The sequence below is a fragment of the Mandrillus leucophaeus genome, unplaced genomic scaffold (genome assembly GCF_000951045.1).
Source record: "Mandrillus leucophaeus isolate KB7577 unplaced genomic scaffold, Mleu.le_1.0 Scaffold647, whole genome shotgun sequence".
Lineage (NCBI taxonomy): Eukaryota > Metazoa > Chordata > Mammalia > Primates > Cercopithecidae > Mandrillus > Mandrillus leucophaeus.
The window spans coordinates 44,058-52,888 of NW_012106997.1; positions in this window are offsets into that span (position 1 = coordinate 44,058).

Genomic DNA, 8,831 nt, shown 5'->3' on the forward strand with positions numbered 1-8,831 from the left:
AGAGGGCTTCTTCCCGGCGGGGAGCGCGCCCCTCTCTGGGCGGAGTGCAGGAATCCCGGGGCCGGCGCCTCTCTGGCGGAGCTGGGGGAGGGGAACCACCTGGAGCCTGGAGGGCGTGCGAGGGCGAGGTGAGCTGACCTGCGGGGGAGGACTGACGTTGGAGGGTGAGAAGTGAGTGTCCGGCGCCGCTCTCCGACCTTTATCCGTGCAGCAGATGTCTAGTGCGTGGGGTCGCAAAGTGGGAGTCCCGACCAGGAGCGTCAGCAACACCTGGGAATTTGTTAGAAATGCAGATCTGGGGGTCCACCGGGTCCCACGGAATCAGAAACTGCGGGATGGAGCGCGGCCTCGCTTTGCTAACCACTCACTCGCTCTAGGTGAATGCACGCTTAAGTTTGCCAACCTGATTCACTGGGCGCTACTGTAGCACAACCTGCCACTCCAGTGCGGGCCGGCGGGCAGATTTGCAGGTCCTGCCCGCCACGCCCGGGCCCAGAGCAAGTCAGCCAGAGGTCCCTGATCTGCCGAGCTTCACCTCCACTCTCTAAGATCTTGGTTGGTGTGATGGGCTGACCTATAAAAGTGGCAGTTTCATATGGTTTCAATGACTCGAATAAAAGACCAACAAGAGACCAGATCGAGCGAGCCTGCACGGCTATCAGCGTTGGGGTTGATGCTCCCCTTGCGATGTTGTCATTGGATGAGGTATCCAGAGGCCTGCGGCGCCTCCCTTCCTCCTTCTGATCCCCTGCTTTCTCGTTAACTAAAGGAGGAGGCAGACCAGCCTAGATGCAAAATGTGAGTCCTTGCCCATGGATGGCAGATCTTGGGTGCTCCCTAGCTCCTACCTAGAAGGATTCCTAAGTCCCCAGGTGGCCCCGGGACTCACTGCCCTGCAGTCCAGCCTCCCATGAGTGGAGCACTTTCCCGGCTCAGGGCCTCTGGCTGCGATGCTGCTCCACAGTTCTCTTTCTGCAAGTCCTTCTCATTCCATGGTCTCCCCAAGGAGCCTTTCCTGGCCTCTCTGTCAAAAAGCGCCCTGCATGGCACAGTGGCTTACACCTGTAACCCCAGCACTCAGGAAGGCCAAGGCCGGAGGAGCGCTTGAGCCCAGGAGTTGGAGACCAGCCTGTGCAACATAGGATAACTCTCTACAAAATAAAAAAAATAGCGGGACGTAGTGGCACACACCTGTAGTCCCAGCTATGGGAGGGTGGTGAGGGGGGGCAAGCTGAACAATGGAGTGAGGTCATGTCTCATAATGCAAAATAAAAGCAGCTCTCACCCAAGCTCCTGACTGCTGCCTTGTCCTGACTAATTTTCTTCTGAGCATTTGTCACTCTTTGTGTGTGTGTGTGTGTGTGTGTATGTGTGTATTATCTATATTTAAATGTAAGTTTATAACGATGTTTGCATGTAATGTGTTATATTTATAAACATGTTGTTTATATGAATGCATAAAATTTGTATTTATGCAAACATAAATAAACATGGTAGATACATTATACATACATTATATGTAAATGGAATAGAAAAACATAAATACATATCCTATTCCACATATATTTTGCTCATGTGTTTGGCATTGGTCTCCTCCCCAGAATGTGATCTTAGCAAGTGCTGGTCCCTTGACTGATTTATCACCCCCAGCATCTAGGGCAGTCAGTGCCTAGCAGGGTGGAGTCAGTGCTCAGTAAACAAAGGGTGCACTGAATGAACGAATCTCTTCTTGCACCTTGGGTGTGGGTATCAGAGAGTGTCTCCCAAAATCTGGGGAGCCCCTCCTTGCTCTGGACACCACCATGGGAAGGGCTGCCCACGAGGGGTCAGAGCTGAAAACTAGACTAGGCACTGTGAGCCAGACCCCATTGAAGTCCCCAAGGAGAAGTCTACCTCACAGGTGACACATACCCCAAGCACCTGGCAGAGGCAGCAGGAGGAAGTATGGTGGGGGCATGGGGCAAAAGCAGCCCAGAGTGACCCAGTGTCTCAGATGCTGAGCACAGATGGCAACAGGAAGCCCGAAGCAGGTAGATGGTGAAGAATAAGAGAGCTCCTCAACATCCAGGAAAACAATGAGAAGAAGGTGACGTGCCACCTCCAGGCCAAGATGCAATTGCTCTTCTAGGAAGAAGGCCCAGGTGACTCTAGGCCTGGACAACCTCAGATCCTTGGAAGGCCCCCAAACATCTATTCAGAAACCCAACAGAGAACAGTTTCTACAAATGAGGTGGAGGGTTAAGCCTGGTTAGAGCTGTCACGATGAGACAGAGAGTAAGGGTCAGACTTGCTGCCAGAGGGAGGAGCTGCACGCTGTGGCCCAGGGCCTGGACACTACATAGGCCAGGACTGCCAATCACTTGTGTCAACTGCGGGGAGGGCCACAGAGCCTGGGGGGCAGGTGGCGCCTGGGACTCAGATTCTGTGCATATTGCCACCCACACTTCCCTGACTGATAAGGGCCCTTAGAGATGCAACTGTGGGGAGTTGTTTTCCAAAATTGTATAGTTCAACAGATATTTTTGAGCATCTACTGTACACCAGCCTTTGTCTGTGGTGTGGACGTGGCCACCTCATAGGGAGGGCTAGGCAAGGAAGTCAGAAGTAACAGGCAGGGCTGAGCTCTTCCAGACAGACAGTGAGAAAGAGGAATAGGTGATGGGCTGAAAGCAAAGGGCTGAGCAGGGCCTTGTAGAGGATGGGTCACCAAGATCAGCCTACTACATGTCTCTGAGCAGAATGCGCTCCTTCCTGTGCTTACTAACCTTCAGCGAGCAAATGGCATAATCACATACTAGGGAAACTCAAAGGGAAAGGTGTTCCTTATGGACTCTTTCCTGCACATGCTTTTAAATGTCCTTATTAAAACTGTCACTTTTTTTTTTTCTTTTTTTGAGAGGGAGTCGTTCTGTCGCCCAGGCTGGAGTGCGACGGCGCAATCTTGGCTCACTGCAACCTCCACCTCTCGTGTTCAAGCGATTCTCGTGCCTCAGCCTCTCAAGTAGCCAGGATTACAGGTGTCTGCCACCACACCCGGCTAATTTTTTATATTTTTATTAGAGATGGGGTTTCACCCTGTTGGCCAGGCTGGTCTCAAACTCCTGACCTCAAGTGATCCACCCACGTCAGCCTCCCAAAGTGCTGGGATTACAGGCATGAGCAACCACACCTGGCCACTTTTTCAGATGTCGACCATCACTAAATCATCTATATTTTATAGTGTGGCAAACATCCAGGGATATGCTGATAAATGCTTAAAAATGGCATTTTTTATTTTCTAAAAAAGAGCCCATATTTGTAGCTTTTGCCAGTTTTCATAGTGTAAACGCACCTTGGCAGATTTCAAGCTAGGGTGTTGTAAAGTCACTGAACAGGGAGTTACAGAAGATGCAGCAAGACTGCAGCTCTCCACGATTTGCCTTCCCACATGCATGAAAGCAGAACCTTTGTCCCTTCATCCACAGAGCATGGCTGAGTGCTGCTCTTTGTCCCAGGGCACCATGCTTGTGTCCTGGTGTGGGCTGTATTGGGTGCCCCAGGCTACAGCTCTGGACTACAGTGGCATCAGCTCTTGCCCCAAGCAGTAGGAGCTGCCCTGAGACCAGAGTGTGAGGCTACTTGAAGGACATTCTCTCCTTGGTCTAACCCCATCCCCCTTCTTTGCTCCTACCTCTCCTCCCAGGCACACCTGGGATCTCAACAGCCCCCATCGGTGTACACTCAACTCTCCATGACACGAGGTGGGTGCCTGCAGTCACACCAGCTGCTGTTTCTGGAGGGAAAATGAAATCAAAGACACAGGTGGAGGCAGTCCAGTTTAAAGCAGGGCTTCGTAAACATGGAGACTTCTTGGGATGTTATTAAGATTTAGTTCCTGATGCAACGAGTCCAACTGGGTCCTGTGAGTCTACCTTTCTAACAGGCTCCCAGGGAAGTGGAGACTGCTGGCCCAGCCCAGGGAGCACACTTTGAGTAGCGAGGGTTTAGGGTCAAACACCCTGAGCATCTTTGGGTCTGATCCTCCACTCACTGATGGTATTGCGGAGAGCAAGTTACTTCTCTCTAGGCTTTAGTGTCGTCCTCTCTAAAAATGGGAATATTCAGGAGTGGATCCAGATTTCAAAGGGCCTGAATCTTACAAGATCGTAAGGACATTTTAAATAAATAAAGCGTACCATATGATTAATGCAAATTTAGATACCAAAAGGATCTTTATTTTGAATGTGTTATGGACTGAATTGTTTCCCCTCAAAATTCATAGGTTGAATGTAACTGTAATTAGAGTAGAAACTGTAACTGTAACCAGTGTAAGGGTAATTAGAGATAGAAACTTTAGAAAAGTGAGTAAGGTTAAGTGAGGTCATAAGGGTGGGGCCCTGATCCTATAGGGCTGGTGTCCTTACTGGGAGAGGAAAAGACAATAGAGTTCTCTCTCTTTCTTCACTAACCCTGGTGGCACCTTGATCATGGACTTCCAGCCTCTAGAACTGTTAGAAAATGAGTGTTTGTTGTTTAAGCCACCCAGTCTGATATTTTGTTATGGCAGCCCATGCAGTCTAACACAGATTTAGAAACTAAACCATTACGGATGCAACCTTTTTTTGTCTCCTTTTTTGTTGTTGTTGTTGTTTTTTTTTGAGATGATGTCTCACTCTTTCGCCCAGGCTGGAGTGAAGTGGCATGATCTTGGCTCACTGCAACCTCCACTCCCCAGGTTCAAGCGATTCTCCTGCCTCAGCCTCCTGAGTAGCTGGGACTACAGGCATCCACCACCATGACTGGCTAATTTAATTTTTTTTTTTATTTTTTTTTTTTGTATTTTTGGTAGAGACAGGGTTTTGCCATGTTGGCCAGGCTGGTCTTGAATTCCTGACCTCATGATCCACCCGCCTCGGCCTCCCAAAGTGCTAGGATTACAGGCGTGAACCACTGAGCCCGGCCGGTTGCAACTTTTCAAAGCTGACTTTACTACAACGAGTGAGCAACTGATGGCATAACAGTAGTTCTGCCTTCCAGGGGTAAGAATAGTGCCTACTCACCAGGCCCAGGGGGAGGATTACATGGGATAAAGTGTGCAAATTTCTTACGGTGGTACCTGGGGCTGGTAAGCAATTGACCCACGTAACTGTTACTATTCAGACTTGTTCACTTGCTTTTGGTGCATAGTTCCCTGCACAACCATGAAGCTAGAGTCCTGGCCGCTTGAAAAGAACTTAAAGCAGAAACAAGAGCCAAACACCGGTCATTGCGCTCTAGCAGGTGTACATGTCACCTGAGCTGGGCCAAGGTGGTGGCTGGGGATAGTGTTTTTGGGAGTGGAAGAGTCATGCATCCAAAGTCCTCTTCTCCAGCCAGTGTGCTGCAGTACTCAAGGCACCCTCAGCTCTAGAAACCCTTCCCTCTGTTTACTAAAACCCCAGGGGAAAATGTAAATTCTCCAGCAGAAGACAGTGGTTGGCATTTTGTGGAGCTGTGGCTGTGGACAAGCGAAAGAAGTTGGATCTGCAGTGAGGAGCTGTTGAATTTAGGCCAAGGAGACCCTTGAGAAAAGGTTTGGGCCCCCACAAATCCAGCCTTCCACTCTCCCCATTACGTTCTCAAGTTTGCATTAAGGTGAGGATTGAATAACTTTCTTTTCAGAATGGCACATTATTAAACAGGACATATTTTACACTGGGTCATTAACAATAGTAACTGAAAGAAATATTTATGTAGAGTGCTTTTTTTTTTTCTTTTTTTTTCCTTCTTGAGACCAAGTCTCACTCTGTCGCCCAGCCTGGAGTGCAGTGGCGCAATCTCGTCTCACTGCAACCTCTGCCTCCTGGGTTCAAGCGATTCTCCTGCTTCAGCCTCCTGAGTACCTGGGATTACAAACACTCGCCACTACACCCAGCTAATTTTTTGTATTTTTAGTAGAGATGTGGTTTTTACCATGTTGGCCAGGCTGGTCTCCAACTCCTGACATCATAATTCGCCCGCCTCGGCCTCCCAAAGTGCTGGGATTACAGGTGTGAGCCACTGCACTCGGCCTGAGAGCTTCCTTTTTATCAAGATATAATTCACGTACCATCAAATTCACCTCTCTCAATTCAGTGGTTTTTAGTACATAGAGTTGTGCAACCATTACCATTATCTAATTTCAGAACATTCTTATCACCCCCAACATAAACCCTGTATCCGTTAGCATTCACTCCCTATCCTTCCACTCTCTGAAACCACGATTTGCTTTACGTCTCTATGGATTCAACTACTATGGTCATTTCATATAAATGGAATCACACAATATGTGGCCTTTTATGACTGGCTGCTTTTTCTTTTTTCTTTTCTTTTTCTTTTTTTTAAAATTAAGACGGAGTCTCGCTCTGTTGCCCAGACTGGAGTGCAGTGGCACAATCTCAGCTCACTGCAACCTCCGCCGCCTGGATTAAGTGATTCTCCTGCCTCAGCCTCCTGAGTAGTTGGGACTACGGGTGCCCGCCACCTCGCCTGGCTAATTTTTGTATTTTTAGTAGAGACGCGTTTTTCGCCATGTTGGCAAGGCTGGTCATGAACTCCTGACCTCAGGTGATCCACCCACCTCAGCCTCCCAAAATGCTGGTATTAGAGGCGTGAGCCACCGTGCCAAGCCTATTAATAGTTAATTTTTAAGGACCACTTCCTAGATGTGGTCTATACTATATGTGCACTATACTAAACTCATTAATAACTCTAATCACTGTGTGTGTGTGTGTGTGTGTGTGTGTGTGTATATATATATATATATTTTTTTTTTTTTCTTTTGAGATGGGGTCTTGCTCTGTTGCCAGGCTGGAGTGCAGTGGTGCAATCTCAGCTCACTGCGGCCTCCGCCTCCCAGGTTCAAGTTGTTCTCCCAGGAATCTCACCTTCCTGAGTAGCTGGGATTACAGGCGCACCACCGTGCCTAGCTAATTTTTGTGTTTTTAGTAGAGACGGGATTTCACCGTATTTGGTCAAGCTAGTCCTGAACTCCTGACCTCAGATCATCCACCCACCTCGGCCTCCCAAAGTGCTGGGATTACAGGCATGAGCCACTGTGCCCGGCCAATCATTTTATATTTTAAATGATCTGAAAGGTAGGTACTATTGTTGTCTCTTTTTAAAAATTATATATAAATTATATAATTTTATAATAAAAATATAAAATATTATACTTTTATTTTATTTATATTTATTATATATTTATTATAATTATATAATAAAAAGTCTTGTTGCCCCCATTTTATAAATGCAAAAAAATTAAGAATTAGGGAACTTAAGTCACCCAGTGTTACTCAGGGCAAAAATTCATACCAGGCAACCTTACCTAAGACCCTGTATTCTTGGCCATTGTACAAATGCGTCACTTTAATCTATGCCTGTCACCCAGCCCTCCCGTGAAACATTCAATGCAGAAGCAGCCCCAGCACCTAGCATTTGTCAGCACATGCGTGTTGTGCTCTCTGCCAAGTGGCAAACGAAGGAGAATGTGTAGGTTTGGCTATCCTGCCACTTTATCATGAAGCTCTTATTTAAGCCACCAGCTGTCATAATTTTCCTCCTAGTGCAAGCACACTGAGAGCTGTGCTTCCCGTCCTGCACTGTGTAGGGAGGCATTTCTTCACCTCTTTTCAGAGATGTTCAGTCCATGATCTTATGTAACATTGCACCCACGCCCTCAACCCACATAAGGATTATGCAATTGCGTGTAGGATTCCTTGCGGTGTTTTCGGGAAATATGAGCCTCTTCAGAAAATGCATCCACGTAGTTTTGATGAAAGAGGATTTTCTGACCTGAGCCGACGATTGTTCTGTCTCTATATATAATTTTGCCTTCGAGAACTTGCCTGATTCGAAGTCAACTAAAGGTTAAGGGCAATATAATCATCTTCATCTACAAATAAGATTATATGGTTCATACTTACTCAGTTTTATTCAATTCTGAAGTCATTCTAAAAATCAAAGATGGCTTTAGCAGTATTTTATATTCTCTTTTTTGCTGCACTATATATTACAATTCTCTATTATTTAACATGGTTCAAGAGTGGAGGGATTGGCTGATGGAATATAACTACAATTCTACATTTTTGATTTATGTTTTTGGATATGGTGGCTTTGGTGCCAATCCATGGCCTCCTTCCCAGAATTATAATTTGATCTTTTTAGTGAGTTTATGGGCTACATTTATCAAAGAGAAGAAATAAAAGGAATAGGTTCTCTATTCCTGGCTTCCCAAATATTTAGCATTTAGGAGGGCTCCCAGCTGACACCAATCCTGTGTTACTTTCTGCATCAGGCTTGTCCAGGCATGTTGGATGGACGGAGAATGTAGGCTGCCAGGATTCACACCTCATGAAGAGTGTGGCGCCTCCTAGAAGAAGCTCATCCTGGGCGTTGAGGGTGGATGCGTAGGAGAAGCTCAAGGATCTACAGGTCTCTCATTATCATGGGTGGGGGATTAGTGGCCTCACACTGCCTCGAGCAGGTTGTGACCTCCTCCAGGCCTTCAGAAACTCTTGTGGTTCCGGCAGGTCCAAGAAGGAGCAGCACTGAGCCACATCACCCTGGGCTTTTCCTAGTTGAGGCCTCAGGGAGGAGTTCATTTACAATGGATTTTAAAGTTGTAAAGGAAGGCCTTAGTCATAGGGGCAACTGTCAGCACCAGCAGCCAGACATAGTATTGTAGTATCGCCGGCAGCGGCGAGGGACGGAGAGCTAAAGAAAAGGGACCTAGGGGCCGGGCGCGGTGGCTCAAGCCTGTAATCCCAGCACTTTGGGAGGCCGAGACGGGCGGATCACGAGGTCAGGAGATCGAGACCATCCTGGCTAACACA